The sequence below is a fragment of the Mustelus asterias genome, chromosome 4, assembly GCF_964213995.1.
Source record: "Mustelus asterias chromosome 4, sMusAst1.hap1.1, whole genome shotgun sequence".
NCBI lineage: Eukaryota > Metazoa > Chordata > Chondrichthyes > Carcharhiniformes > Triakidae > Mustelus > Mustelus asterias.
The window spans coordinates 82,876,176-82,892,180 of NC_135804.1; the positions used below are offsets into that span (position 1 = coordinate 82,876,176).

Sequence of the window (16,005 nt, forward strand, 5' to 3'; positions counted from 1 at the left end):
ACGGGGGAGGTGGGGACCGGGGGAGGCGGGGACCGGGGCACGGGGGAGGCGGGGACCGCCCCCCCTCCCCACACACCCACCGCCACCCCCTCCCCACACACCCACCGCCCCCCCCCTCCCCCACACACCCACCGCTCCCCCTTCCCCACACACCCACCGCCCCCCCCCTCCTCACACACCCACCGCCCCCCCTCCCCACACACCCACCGCCCCCCTCCCCACACACCCACCGCCCCCCCCTCCCCACACACCCACCGCCCCCCCCTCCCCACACACCCACCGCCCCCCCCCTCCCCACACACCCACCTCCTCCCCCTCCCCACACACCCACCGCCCCCCACTCCCCACACACCCACCGCCCCCCACTCACCACACACCCACCGACCCCTCCCCTCACACCCACGGCCACACCCTCCCCTCACACACACCGCAAACCGCTCCCCTCACACCCATCGGCCCCCATCCTGCCCTCACACCCACCGGCTCCCCTCCCCTCACACCCACCGCTCCCCCTCCCCGCACACCCACCGCCCCCTCACACCCACCGCTCCCCCTCCCCGCACACCCACCGCCCCCCCTCCCCTCACACCCACCGCTCCCCCTCCCCGCACACCCACCGCCCCCCTCACACCCACCGCTCCCCCTCCCCGCACACCCACCGCCCCCCTCACACCCAACGCCCCCCTCCCCTCACACCAAACGCCACCCCCTCCCCTCACGCCCACCGCCCCCTCCCCTCACACCCACCGCTCAACCTCCCCTCACACCCACCGTGCCCCCAACACCCAATGCCACCCCCTCCCCTCACACCCTCCACCCCCTTTTCCCCTCACACCCAACGCCCCCACTCCCCTCACACCCAACGCCCCCCAATCCCCTCTCACCCAACGCCCCCCATCCCCACACCCACCGCCCCCCCTCCCCTCACACCCACCGCCCCCCCCTCCCCTCACACCCACCGCCACCCCCTCCCCTCACACCCACCGCCACCCCCTCCCCTCACACCCACCGCCCCTCCCTCCACTCACGCCCACCGCCTCCCCCTCCCCTCACGCCCACCACCTCCCACTCCCCTCACGCCCACCACCTCCCACGCCCCTCACATCCACCGCCCCCTCCCGTCCCCCCTCACACCCACCGCCGCCCCCTCACACACACCGCACCCCCTCCCCTCACACCCACCCCCCCTACCCTCACACCCACCCCCCCTACCCTCACATCCACCCCCCCCCAACCTCACATCCACCCCCGCCCCCCCCTCACACCCACCGCCTCCCCCCCTCACGCCCACCGCCACCCCCTCCCCTCACGCACACCACCTCCCACTCCCCTCACATCCACCGCCCCCTCCCGTCCCCCCTCACACACACCGCACCCCCTCCCCTCACACCCACCCCCCTACCCTCACATCCACCCCCCCCACCCTCACATCCACCGCCCCACCCAACCTCACACCCACCGCCGCCCCCCACCCTCACACCCACCGCCTCCCCCCCCTCACACCCACCGCCTCCCCCTCCCCTCACACCCACCGCCTCCCCCTCCCCTCACACCCACCGCCTCCCCCTCCCCTCACACCCACCGCCTCCCCTCCCCTCACACCCACCGCCTCCCCCTCCCCTCACACCCACCGCCTCCCCCTCCCCTCACACCCACCGCCTCCCCCTCCCCTCACACCCACCGCCCCCCCTCCCCTCACACCCACCGCCTCCCCCTCCCCTCACACCCACCGCCTCCCCCTCCCCTCACACCCACCGCCTCCCCCTCCCCTCACACCCACCGCCTCCCCCTCCCCTCACACCCACCGCCTCCCCCTCCCCTCACACCCACCGCCTCCCCCTCCCCTCACACCCACCGCCTCCCCCTCCCCTCACACCCACCGCCTCCCCCTCCCTCACACCCACCGCCTCCCCCTCCCTCACACCCACCGCCTCCCCCTCCCCTCACACCCAGCGCCTCCCCCTCCCCTCACACCCACCGCCTCCCCCTCCCCTCACACCCACCGCCTCCCCCTCACACCCACCGCCTCCCCCTCCCCTCACACCCACCGCCTCCCCCTCCCCTCACACCCACCGCCTCCCCCTCCCCCTCCCCTCACACCCACCGCCTCCCCCTCCCCTCACACCCACCGCCTCCCCCTCCCCTCACACCCACCGCCTCCCCCTCCCCTCACACCCACCGCCTCCCCCTCCCCTCACACCCACCGCCTCCCCCTCCCCTCACACCCACCGCCCCCCCTCCCCTCACACCCACCCTTCCCCTCCCACCCGCCGGTGACCGGGGAGGGGGATTGGGCGACCGGGAGGGGGGTCGACCGGGGAGGGGGAAGGGGCGACCGGGGAGGGGGAAGGGGCGACCGGGGAGGGGGAAGGGGCGACCGGGGAGGGGGAAGGGGCGGGGACCGGGGAGGGGGATGGGGCGGGGACCGGGGAGGGGGATGGGGCGGGGACCGGGGAGGGGGATGGGGCGGGGACCGGGGAGGGGGATGGGGCGGGGACCGGGGAGGGGGATGGGGCGGGGACCGGGGAGGGGGATGGGGCGGGGACCGGGGAGGGGGATGGGGCGGGGACCGGGGAGGGGGATGGGGCGGGGAGGGGGATGGGGCGGGGACCGGGAGGGGGATGGGGCGGGGACCGGGGAGGGGGATGGGGCGGGGACCGGGGAGGGGGATGGGGCGGGGACCGGGGAGGGGGATGGGGCGGGGACCGGGGAGGGGGATGGGGCGGGGACCGGGGAGGGGGATGGGGCGGGGACCGGGGAGGGGGATGGGGCGGGGACCGGGGAGGGGGATGGGGCGGGGACCGGGGAGGGGGATGGGGCGGGGACCGGGGAGGGGGATGGGGCGGGGACCGGGGAGGGGGATGGGGCGGGGACCGGGGAGGGGGATGGGGCGGGGACCGGGGAGGGGGATGGGGCGGGGACCGGGGAGGGGGATGGGGCGGGGACCGGGGAGGGGGATGAGGCGGGGACCGGGGAGGGGGATGAGGCGGGGAGCGGGGAGGGGGATGAGGCGGGGAGCGGGGAGGGGGATGAGGCGGGGAGCGGGGAGGGGGATGAGGCGGGGAGCGGGGAGGGGGATGAGGCGGGGAGCGGGGAGGGGGATGAGGCGGGGACCGGGGAGGGGGATGAGGCGGGGACCGGGGCACGGGGGAGGCGGGGACCGGGGCACGGGGGAGGCGGGGACCGGGGCACGGGGGAGGCGGGGACCGGGGCACGGGGGAGGCGGGGACCGGGGCACGGGGGAGGCGGGGACCGGGGCACGGGGGAGGCGGGGACCGGGGCACGGGGGAGGCGGGGACCGGGGCACGGGGGAGGCGGGGACCGGGGCACGGGGGAGGCGGGGACCGGGGCACGGGGGAGGCGGGGACCGGGGCACGGGGGAGGCGGGGACCGGGGCACGGGGGAGGCGGGGACCGGGGCACGGGGGAGGCGGGGACCGGGGCACGGGGGAGGCGGGGACCGGGGCAGGGGGGAGGCGGGGACCGCCCCCCCTCCCCACACACCCACCGCCCCCCCCTCCCCACACACCCACCGCCCCCCCCTCCCCACACACCCACCCCCCCCCCTCCCCACACACCCACCGCCCCCCCTCCCCACACACCCACCGCCCCCCCTCCCCACACACCCACCGCCCCCCCTCCCCACACACCCACCGCCCCCCCCTCCCCACACACCCACCGCCCCCCCTCCCCACACACCCACCGCCCCCCCTCCCCACACACCCACCGCCCCCCCTCCCCACACACCCACCGCCCCCCCCTCCCCACACACCCACCGCCTCCCCCTCCCCACACACCCACCGCCCCCCACTCCCCACACACCCACCGCCCCCCACTCACCACACACCCACCGACCCCTCCCCTCACACCCACGGCCACACCCTCCCCTCACACACACCGCAAACCGCTCCCCTCACACCCATCGGCCCCCATCCTGCCCTCACACCCACCGGCTCCCCTCCCCTCACACCCACCGCTCCCCCTCCCCGCACACCCACCGCTCCCCCTCCCCGCACACCCACCGCCCCCCTCACACCCAACGCCCCCCCTCCCCTCACACCAAACGCCACCCCTCCCCCTCACCGCCCACCGCCCCCTCCCCTCACACCCACCGCTCAACCTCCCCTCACACCCACCGTGCCCCCAACACCCAATGCCACCCCCTCCCCTCACACCCTCCACCCCCTTTTCCCCTCACACCCAACGCCCCCACTCCCCTCACACCCAACGCCCCCCAATCCCCTCTCACCCAACGCCCCCCATCCCCACACCCACCGCCCCCCCCTCCCCTCACACCCACCGCCCCCCTCCCCTCACACCCACCGCCACCCCCTCCCCTCACACCCACCGCCACCCCCTCCCCTCACACCCACCGCCCCCCCCGCCACTCCCCCCCTCACGCCCACCGCCCCTCCCTCCACTCACGCCCACCGCCTCCCCCTCCCCTCACGCCCACCACCTCCCAATCCCCTCACGCCCACCACCTCCCACGCCCCTCACATCCACCGCCCCCTCCCGTCCCCCCTCACACCCACCGCCGCCCCCTCACACACACCGCACCCCCTCCACTCACACCCACCCCCCCTACCCTCACATCCACCCCCCCCCAACCTCACATCCACCCCCGCCCCCCCCTCACACCCACCGCCTCCCCCCCTCACGCCCACCGCCACCCCCTCCCCTCACGCCCACCACCTCCCACTCCCCTCACATCCACCGCCCCCTCCCGTCCCCCCTCACACACACCGCACCCCCTCCCCTCACATCCACCCCCCCCACCCTCACATCCACCGCCCCACCCAACCTCACACCCACCGCCGCCCCCCACCCTCACACCCACCGCCTCCCCCCCCTCACACCCACCGCCTCCCCCTCCCCTCACACCCACCGCCTCCCCCTCCCCTCACACCCACCGCCTCCCCCTCCCCTCACACCCACCGCCTCCCCCTCCCCTCACACCCACCGCCTCCCCCTCCCCTCACACCCACCGCCTCCCCCTCCCCTCACACCCACCGCCCCCCCTCCCCTCACACCCACCGCCTCCCCCTCCCCCTCCCCTCACACCCACCGCCTCCCCCTCCCCTCACACCCACCGCCTCCCCCTCCCCTCACACCCACCGCCTCCCCCTTCCCTCACACCCACCGCCTCCCCTCCCCTCACACCCACCGCCTCCCCCTCCCCTCACACCCACCGCCTCCCCCTCCCCTCACACCCACCGCCTCCCCCTCCCCTCACACCCACCGCCTCCCCCTCCCCTCACACCCACCGCCTCCCCCTCCCCTCACACCCACCGCCTCCCCCTTCCCTCACACCCACCGCCTCCCCCTCCCCTCACACCCACCGCCTCCCCCTCCCCTCACAACCACCGCCTACCCCTCCCCTCACACCCACCGCCTCCCCCTCCCCTCACACCCACCGCCCCCCTCCCCTCACACCCACCGCCCCCCCTCCCCTCACACCCACCGCCCCCCCCTCCCCTCACACTCTCCGCCCCCCCTCATCTCACACCCACCGCCCCCCCGCCCTCACACCCACCGCTCCCCCACCCTCACACCCACCGCCCCCCCCCCTCACACCCACCGCCACCCCCTCCCCTCACACCCACCGCCCCCCCCGCCACTCCCCCCCTCACGCCCACCGCCCCTCCCTCCATTCACGCCCACCGCCTCCCCCTCCCCTCACGCCCACCACCTCCCACTCCCCTCACGCCCACCACCTCCCACGCCCCTCACATCCACCGCCCCCTCCCGTCCCCCCTCACACCCACCGCCGCCCCCTCACACACACCGCACCCCCTCCCCTCACACCCACCCCCCTACCCTCACACCCACCCCCCTACCCTCACATCCACCCCCCCCAACCTCACATCCACCCCCGCACCCCCCTCACACCCACCGCCTCACCCCCTCACGCCCACCGCCACCCCCTCCCCTCACGCCCACCACCTCCCACTCCCCTCACATCCACCGCCCCCTCCCGTCCCCCCTCACACACACCGCACCCCCTCCCCTCACACCCACCCCCCTACCCTCACATCCACCGCCCCACCCAACCTCACACCCACCGCCGCCCCCCACCCTCACACCCACCGCCTCCCCCCCCTCACACCCACCGCCTCCCCTCACACCCACCGCCTCCCCCTCCCCTCACACCCACCGCCTCCCCCTCCCCTCACACCCACCGCCTCCCCCTCCCCTCACACCCACCGCCTCCCCCTCCCCTCACACCCACCGCCTCCCCCTCCCCTCACACCCACCGCCTCCCCCTCCCCTCACACCCACCGCCTCCCCCTCCCCTCACACCCACCGCCTCCCCCTCCCCTCACACCCACCGCCTCCCCCTCCCCTCACACCCACCGCCCCCCCTCCCCTCCCCTCACACCCACCACCTCCCCCTCCCCCTCCCCCTCCCCTCACACCCACCGCCTCCCCCTCCCCTCACACCCACCGCCTCCCCCTCCCCTCACACCCACCGCCTCCCCCTCCCCTCACACCCACCGCCTCCCCCTCCCCTCACAGCCACCGCCTCCCCCTCCCCTCACACCCACCGCCTCCCCCTCCCCTCACACCCACCGCCTCCCCCTCCCCTCACACCCACCGCCTCCCCCTCCCCTCACACCCACCGCCTCCCCCTCCCCTCACACCCACCGCCTCCCCCTCCCCTCACACCCACCGCCTCCCCCTCCCCTCACACCCAGCGCCTCCCCCTCCCCTCACACCCAGCGCCTCCCCCTCCCCTCACACCCAGCGCCTCCCCCTCCCCTCACACCCACCGCCTCCCCCTCCCCTCACACCCACCGCCTCCCCCTCCCCTCACACCCACCGCCTCCCCCTCCCCTCACACCCACCGCCTCCCCCTCCCCTCACACCCACCGCCTCCCCCTCCCCTCACACCCACCGCCTCCCCCTCCCCTCACACCCACCGCCTCCCCCTCCCCTCACACCCACCGCCTCCCCCTCCCCTCACACCCACCGCCTCCCCCTCCCCTCACACCCACCGCCTCCCCCTCCCCTCACACCCACCGCCTCCCCCTCCCCTCACACCCACCGCCTCCCCCTCCCCTCACACCCACCGCCTCCCCCTCCCCTCACACCCACCGCCCCCCCCTCCCCTCACACACACCGCCCCCCCCTCCCCTCACACCCACCGCCCCCCCTCCCCTCACACCCACCGCCTCCCCCTCCCCTCACACCCACCGCCCCCCCCGCCCTCACACCCACCGCTCCCCCACCCTCACACCCACCGCTCCCCCCTCCCCTCACATCCACCGCCCCCCCTCCCCTCACACCCACAGCCCCCACCCTCCTCACACACCCAGCCCCCCCCTCCCCTCACACACACAGCCACCCCCTCCCCTCACACCCACAGCCCCCCCTCCCCTCACACCCACAGCCCCACCCTCCCGTCACACACACAGCCCCCCCCTCCCCTCACACCCACAGCCACCCTCTCCCCTCACCCACAGCCCCCCCCTCCCCTCACACCCACAGCCCCCCCCCTCCCCTCACACCCACAGCCCCCCCTCCCCTCACACCCACAGCCCCCTCTCCCCTCACACAGCACCCCCCTCCCCTCACACACACAGCCCCCCCTCCCCTCACACACACCGCCCACCCACCCCTCACACCCACCTCCCACCCACCCACCGCCCCCCCTCCCCTCACACCCAGCGCCGCCACCTCCCTTCACACCGACCGCCGGCCACTCCCTTCACACCGGCCGCCGCCCCCACCACTCATACCCACCGCTCCCCCTCCCTTCACACCCACCGGCCTCCTCCCCTCACACCCAGCGCCCACCCTCCCCTCACGCCCACCGCCCACCCTCCCCTCACGCCCACCGCCCACCCTCCCCTCACACCCACCGCCCACCCTCCCCTCAAACCCGCCGCCCACCCGCCCCTCACACCCACCCGTCACACCCACCGCCCACCCTCCCCCTCCCTTCACACCCAGCGCCCCCCCTCGCCTCACACCCACCGGCACCGCCTCCACTCACCAGCCCCCCCTCCCCTCACACCCACAGCACGCCCCCCCTCCCCTCACACCCACAGCCCCCCCCCTCCCATCACACACACAGCCCCCCTCCCCTCACATCCACAGCCCTGCTCCCTTCACACCCACCGCCCGCCCTCCCCTCACACCCACCAGCGCCCCCTCCACTCTCACTCACTGGCCCCCCCTGCCCTCACACCCACTGCCCCCCCCTCCCCTCACACACACAGCCCCCCCTCCCCTCACACACACAGCACCCCCCTCCCCTCACACCCACAGCCCCCCCCCTCCATCACACGCACAGTCCCGCCTCCCCTCACACACTCAGCCCCCCCCTCACCTCACACAGCCTCCCCCTCCCCTCACACCCACAGCACCCCCCTCACAGCCACAGCCCCCCCTCCACAGCCACAGCCCCCCCTCCTCACACCCACAGCCCCCCCCCCACACCCACCCTCCCCTCACACCCACAGTCCCCCCTCCCCTCACACCCACAGACTCGCCTCCCTCCCTCCCCTCACACCCACCATGCTTCCCCCTCCCCTCACACCCTCCCTCCCCTCACACCCACCGCCCCCCTCCCTCCCCTCACACCCACCGCGCCCCCCTCCCCTCACACCCACCGCCCAGCCCCTCCCCTCACACCCACAGCCCACCCTCCCCTCACACCCACCGCCCACCCACCCCTCACACCCACCGTCCCCCTCCCCTCACACCCACCGCCGCCCCCTCCCCTCACACCCACCGGCCCCCTCCCCTGACACCCACCGCCCACCCTCCCCTGACACCCACCGCCCACCCTCCCCTGACACCCACCGCCCACCTTCCCCTGACACCCACCGCCCACCCTCCCCTCACACCCACCCTCCCCTCACACCCAGCGCCCCCCCGCCCCTCACACCCACCGGCACCGCCTCCACTCACCGACCCCCCCTGCCCTCACACCCACATGACCCCCTCCCCTCACACCCACAGCCCCCCCTCCCCTCACACCCACATGACTCCCTCCCCACACACCCACAGCCCCCCCTCCCCTCACACCCACAGCCCCCCCTCCCCTCACACCCACAGCCCCCCCATCCCCTCACACCCACAGCCCCCCCTCCCCTCACACCCACAGCCCCCCCTCCCCTCACACCCACAGCCCCCCCTCCCCTCACACCCACAGCCCCCCCTCCCCTCACACCCACAGCCCCCCCCCCACAGCCCCCCCTCCCCTCATACACAGAGCTCCCCCTCCCCTCACACACCCACCGCACCCCCTCTCCTCCCACCAACCGCACCCCCCTCCCCTCACATCCACCGCACCCCTTCCCCTCACATCCACCGCACCCCCCCTCCCCTCGCCCCCAACCCCCCTCCCCTCGCCCCCAACCCCCCTCCCCTCGCCCCCACCACCCCCTCCTCTCGCCCCCACCACCCCCTACCCTCGCCCCCACCACCCCCTCCCCTCGCCCCCACCACCCCCTCCCCTCGCCCCCACCACCCCCTCCCCTCGCCCCCACCACCCCCTCCCCTCGCCCCCACCACCCCCTCCCCTCGCCCCCACCACCCCCTCCCCTCGCCCCCCACCACCCCCTCCCCTCGCCCCCACCACCCCCTCCCCTCGCCCCCACCACCCCCTCCCTCGCCCCCACCACCCCCTCCCCTCGCCCCCACCACCCCTCCCCTCGCCCCCACCACCCCCTCCCCTCGCACCCACCACCCCCTCCCCTCGCCCCCACCACCCCCTCCCCTCGCCCCACCACCCACTCCCCTCGCCCCCACCACCCACTCCCCTCGCCCCCACCACCCCCCGTCCCCTCGCCCCCACCACCCCCCGTCCCCTCGCCCCCACCACCAACCCCCCTCGCACCCACCACGACCCCCCCTCGCACCCACCACCACCCCCCCCCTCGCACCCACCACCCCCCCCTCGCACCCACCACCACCCCCCCTCGCACCCACCACCACCCCCCCTCGCACCCACCACCACCTCCCCCCCCTCCCCTCACACCCACCACCACCCCCACCCCCCCTCGCACCCACCACCACCCCCACCCCTCCTCGCACCCACCACCACCCCCACCGCCCCCTCGCACCCACCACCACCACTACCACCACCCCCCTCGCACCCACCACCACCACCCCCCCTCGCACCCACCACCACCACCCCCCCTCGCACCCACCACCACCACCCCCCCTCGCACCCACCACCACCACCCCCCCTCGCACCCACCACCACCACCCCCCCTCGCACCCACCACCACCACCCCCCCTCGCACCCACCACCACCACCCCCCCTCGCACCCACAACCACCTCCCCTCGCACCCACCATCACCACCACCCCCCCTCGCACCCACCACCACCACCCCCCCTCGCACCCACCCCCCCCCGCAACCACCACAACCCCTGCCACCACCTCCCCCACCCCCCCCCCACCCCCCCCCCCACCACCACAACCCCTGCCACCACCTCCCCCACCCCCCCCCCCACCACCACCCCCACCCACCACCACCACCACCACCCCTTCGCACCCACCCCCCCCCGCACCCACCACCACCCCCCCTCGCACCCACCACCACCACCCCCCCTCGCACCCACTACCACCACCCCCCTCGCACCCACCCCCCCCCGCCACCACAACTCCCGCCACCACCTCCCCCACCCCCCCCCACCACCACCACCACCACCCCCACCCACCACCACCACCACCTCTTCGCACCCACCCCCCCCCCCGCACCCTCCACCACCCCCACCCCCCCCACCACCACCCCCACCCACCACCACCACCACCCCTTCGCACCCACCCCCCCCCGCACCCACCACCACCCCCCCTCGCACCCATCACCACCACCCCCCCTCGCACCCACCACCACCACCCCCCCTCGCACCCACCACCACCACCCCCCCTCGCACCCACCACCACCACCCCCCCTCACACCCACCACCCCCCCTCGCACCCACCACCACCACCCCCCCTCGCACCCACCACCACCACCCCCCCTCGCACCCACCACCACCACCCCCCTCGCACCCACCACCACCACCCCCCCTCGCACCCACCACCACCACCCCCCCTCGCACCCACCACCACCACCCCCCCCTCGCACCCACCACCACCACCCCCCCCTCGCACCCACCACCACCACCCCCCCCTCGCACCACCACCACCACCCCCCCCTCGCACCCACCACCACCACCCCCCTTCGCACCCACCACCACCACCACCACCACCCCCCCTCGCACCCACCACCACCACCCCCCCTCGCACCCACCACCACCACCCCCCCTCGCACCCACCACCACCACCCCCCCTCGCACCCACCACCACCACCCCCCCTCGCACCCACCACCACCACCCCCCTCGCACCCACCAGCCCCCTCGCACCCACCACCACCACCCCCCCTCGCACCCACCAGCCCCCCTCGCACCCACCACCACCACCCCCCCTCGCACCCACCACCACCACCCCCCCCTCGCACCCACCACCACCACCCCCCCTCGCACCCACCACCACCACCCCCCCTCGCACCCACCACCACCACCCCCCTCGCACCCACCACCACCACCCCCCTCGCACCCACCACCACCACCCCCCCCCTCGCACCCACCACCACCACCCCCCCCCTCGCACCCACCACCACCACCCCCCCTCGCACCCACCACCCCCCCTCGCACCCACCACCACCACCACCCCCGCCCCCCCTCGCACCCACCACCACCCCCGCCCCCCCTCGCACCCACCACCACCACCCCCCCTCGCACCCACCACCACCACCCCCCCTCGCACCCACCACCACCACCCCCCCTCGCACCCACCACCACCACCACCCCCGCCCCCCCTCGCACCCACCACCACCACCCCCCCCTCGCACCCACCACCACCACCCCCCCTCGCACCCACCACCACCACCCCCCCCTCGCACCCACCACCACCACCCCCCCTCGCACCCACCACCACCACCACCACCACCCCCCCTCGCACCCACCACCACCACCCCCCCTCGCACCCACCACCACCACCCCCCCTCGCACCCACCACCACCACCCCCCCTCGCACCCACCACCACCACCCCCCCTCGCACCCACCACCACCACCCCCCCTCGCACCCACCAGCCCCCCTCGCACCCACCAGCCCCCCTCGCACCCACCACCACCACCCCCCCTCGCACCCACCAGCCCCCCCTCGCACCCACCACCACCACCCCCCCTCGCACCCACCACCACCACCCCCCCTCGCACCCACCACCACCACCCCCCCTCGCACCCACCACCACCACCCCCCTACCCCCCTCGCACCCACCACCACCACCCCCCCTCGCACCCACCACCACCACCACCCCCCCTCGCACCCACCACCACCACCCCCCCCTCGCACCCACCACCACCACCCCCCCCTCGCACCCACCACCACCACCCCCCCTCGCACCCACCACCACCACCCCCCCTCGCACCCACCACCACCACCCCCCCCTCGCACCCACCACCACCACCCCCCCTCGCACCCACCACCACCACCCCCCCGCACCCACCACCACCACCCCCCCTCGCACCCACCACCACCACCCCCCCTCGCACCCACCACCACCACCCCCCCTCGCACCCACCACCACCACCCCCCCTCGCACCCACCACCACCACCACCCCCGCCCCCCCTCGCACCCACCACCACCACCCCCGCCTCCCCTCGCACCCACCACCACACCCCCTCCGCTCGCACCCACCACCATCCCCCTCCCCTCGCACCCACCACCACCCCACCTCCCCTGGCACCCACCACCACCCCCCCTCCCCTCGCACCCACCACCACCACCCCCCTCCCCTCGCACCCACCACCACCACCACCCCCGCCTCCCCTCGCACCCACCACCACCACCCCCCTCCCCTTGCACCCACCACCACCCCTCCTCCCCTAGCACCCACCACCACCCCCCCTCCCCTCGCACCCACCACCACCCCCCCTCCCCTCGCACCCACCACCACCCCCCCTCCCCTCGCACCCACCACCACCCCCCCTCCCCTCACACCCTCGCACGCTCCACCCCCCTCCCCTCGCACCCACCACCACCCCCCTCCCCTCGCACCCACCACCACCCCCCCTCCCCTCGCACCCACCACCACCCCCCCTCCCTCGCACCCACCACCACCCCCCCTCCCCTCGCACCCACCACCACCCCCCCTCCCCTCGCACCCACCACCACCCCCCCTCCCCTCGCACCACCACCACCCCCCTCCCCTCGCACCCACCACCACCCCCCCTCCCCTCGCACCCACCACCACCCCCCCTCCCCTCGCACCCACCCACCACCCACCCCCCCCTCTCACCCCCCACCCCCCCTCCCCCCCCCCTACCCCCCCCTCACCCCACTACCCCCCACTCCCCTCACCACCCCCCCCCCCACGCACCCACTACCCCCCACTCCCCTCACCACCCCCCCCTCCCCTCACCCCCCCCCTCCCCCCCCACCACCACCCCCCCCTCCCTCCCCACACCCACCACCCCCCCCTCCCCTCACCACCCCCCCCTCCCCTCACACCCACCACACCCCCTCCCCTCCCCTCACACCCACCCACCCCCCCTCCCATCATCCCCCCCCCTCACCACCCCCCCTCCCCTCACCACCCCCCCCTCCCCTCACCACCCCCCACCCCTCACCACCCCCCCCTCCCCTCACCACCCCCCCTCCCCTTACACCCACCACCCCCCCTCCCCTCACCACCCCCCCCTCCCCTCACCACCCCCCCCTCCCCTCACCACCCCCCTCCCCTTACACCCACACCCCCCCTCCCCTCACACCCACCAGCCCCCCCTCCCCTCACACCCACCACCCCCCCCTCCCCTCACACCCACCACCCCCCCTCCCCTCACACCCACCACCCCCCCCTCCCCTCACACCCACCACCCCCCCCTCCCCTCACACCCCACCACCCCCCCTCCCCTCACACCCACCACCCCCCCCTCCCCTCACACCCACCACCCCCCCTCCCCTCACCACCCCCCCCTCCCCTCACCACCCCCCCCTCCCCTCACCACCCCTCTCACCACCCACCACCCACCCCTCCCCTCACACCCACCACCCCCCCTCCCCTCACACCCACCACCCCCCCCCTCCCCTCACACCCACCACCCCCCCCTCACACCCACCACCCCCCCCTCCCCTCACACCCACCACCCACCCCTCCCCTCACACCCACCACCCCCCCCCTCCCCTCACACCCACCACCCCCCCCTCCCCTCACACCCACCACCCCCCCCTCCCCTCACACCCACCACCCCTCCCTCCCCTCACACCCACCACCCCCCCTCCCCTCACCACCCCCCCCTCCCCTCTCCACCACCACCCCCCTCCCCTCACCACCACCACCCCCCCTCCCCTCACCACCCCCCACTCCCCTCACCACCCCCCCCTCCCCTCACCACCCACCACCCCCCCTCCCCTCGCACCCACCACCCCCCCCTCCCCTCGCACCCACCACCCCCCCCCTCCCCTCGCACCCACCACCCCCCCCTCCCCTCGCACCCACCACCCCCCCTCCCCTCGCACCCACCACCCCCCCTCCCCTCGCACCCACCACCCCCCCCTCCCCTCGCACCCACCACCCCCCCCTCCCCTCGCACCCACCACCCCCCCCTCCCCTCGCACCCACCACCCCCCCTCCCCTCGCACCCACCACCCCCCCCTCCCCTCGCACCCACCACCCCCCCCTCCCCTCGCACCCACCACCCCCCCCTCCCCTCGCACCCACCACCCCCCCCCTCCCCTCGCACCCACCACCCCCCCCTCCCCTCGCACCCACCACCCCCCCCTCCCCTCGCACCCACCACCCCCCCCTCCCCTCACACCCACCACCACCCCCCCTCCCCTCACACCCACCACCACCCCCCTCCCCTCACACCCACCACCACCCCCCCTCCCCTCACACCCACCACCACCCCCCCTCCCCTCACACCCACCACCACCCCCCCTCCCCTCACACCCACCACCACCCCCCCTCCCCTCACACCCACCACCACCCCCCCTCCCCTCACACCCACCACCACCCCCACCCTCCCCTCACACCCACCACCCCCCCTCCCCTCACACCCACCACCACCACCGCCCCCCTCCCCTCACACCCACCACCCCCCCTCCCCTCACACCCACCACCCCCCCTCCCCTCACACCCACCACCCCCCCTCCCCTCACACCCACCACCCCCCCTCCCCTCACACCCACCACCACCCCCACCCCCCCCCTCTCCTCACACCCACCGCCCCCGATCGCGTCGCGCACCCGGCGCCGAGATTAAGGGCCTCGGCTCTTCAGCAGATGCGGCCCGGCCTCGGCACTCTCTGGTCGCCGATTCGTCTCCGTCCGGTTTCCCCGCCCCGTCAGAAAGGGCCCCAGGCTCGAGTCCAGGCCTAAGCGACTGCTGCGCTGTCAGCACCCATCTCACACAGACAGACAAACACAGCAGCAGCCTCTAGGCCCTGGCTCGCTGCAGGCCCTTCTCCGGGGAAGCCGCTCTGGAATCTTCGGGCTCAATGCCGATGGCGGCGCCGCTCCCGCCCGAGCCAAGCCAACAAGCTCGCGCCGGCCCCTCACTGCGCCTGCGCCCCGGCCGCCGCCAGCGCGCATGCGCAGCCACTCTGCAACTCTGCCAGTCTGAGACCTATTCGCAGCTCGCTCACTGTATTGTGTTGTTGGATGGCTGTAAATGTTTCTGGGCACATTCATTCACAGCGTGATGAAAGATCTAAGTGTCACACTTTGAGAAATTCTATTTGGGGATGGGTGTGATGTCCTTGCATGGCGAGCACGGATCCATTGTTGGTTCACTGAGTTGATCGCTGTTGGCAATAGTGGTATTGTAGTATAAGGGTGCCTGGCATTGCAAGGGTTAATGTGTGACAGGGAAACAGTACTGCCCACAGTGTGATGTAAAGAGACACATGTTCGAAGACAAGGTATAAAAGGCAGAGCATCCCGTTTCCGAAATCTCCGCAGCCCATCTCGGTTCAGAATTGGCACCCATACCCCATGGT

The 16,005-nt window shown here is 75.4% G+C and overlaps 1 protein-coding gene across 3 annotated transcripts in view; it reads right to left on the reverse strand.

Moving 5' to 3' along the window:
* Positions 1 to 15,594, reverse strand: part of LOC144492814 (U2 snRNP-associated SURP motif-containing protein-like) — an 82,232-nt gene extending 66,638 nt beyond the window's left edge. For 2 of the 3 annotated variants that reach the window (XM_078211286.1, XM_078211284.1), the window contains exon 1: positions 15,450 to 15,583. The gene's annotated coding sequence lies outside the window, so the exon portion shown is untranslated. Of the gene's footprint in view, positions 1 to 15,449 lie in introns of all 3 variants that reach the window. The other variant, XM_078211285.1, reaches the window with a different exon arrangement.
* Positions 15,595 to 16,005: the final 411 nt, after the last annotated feature.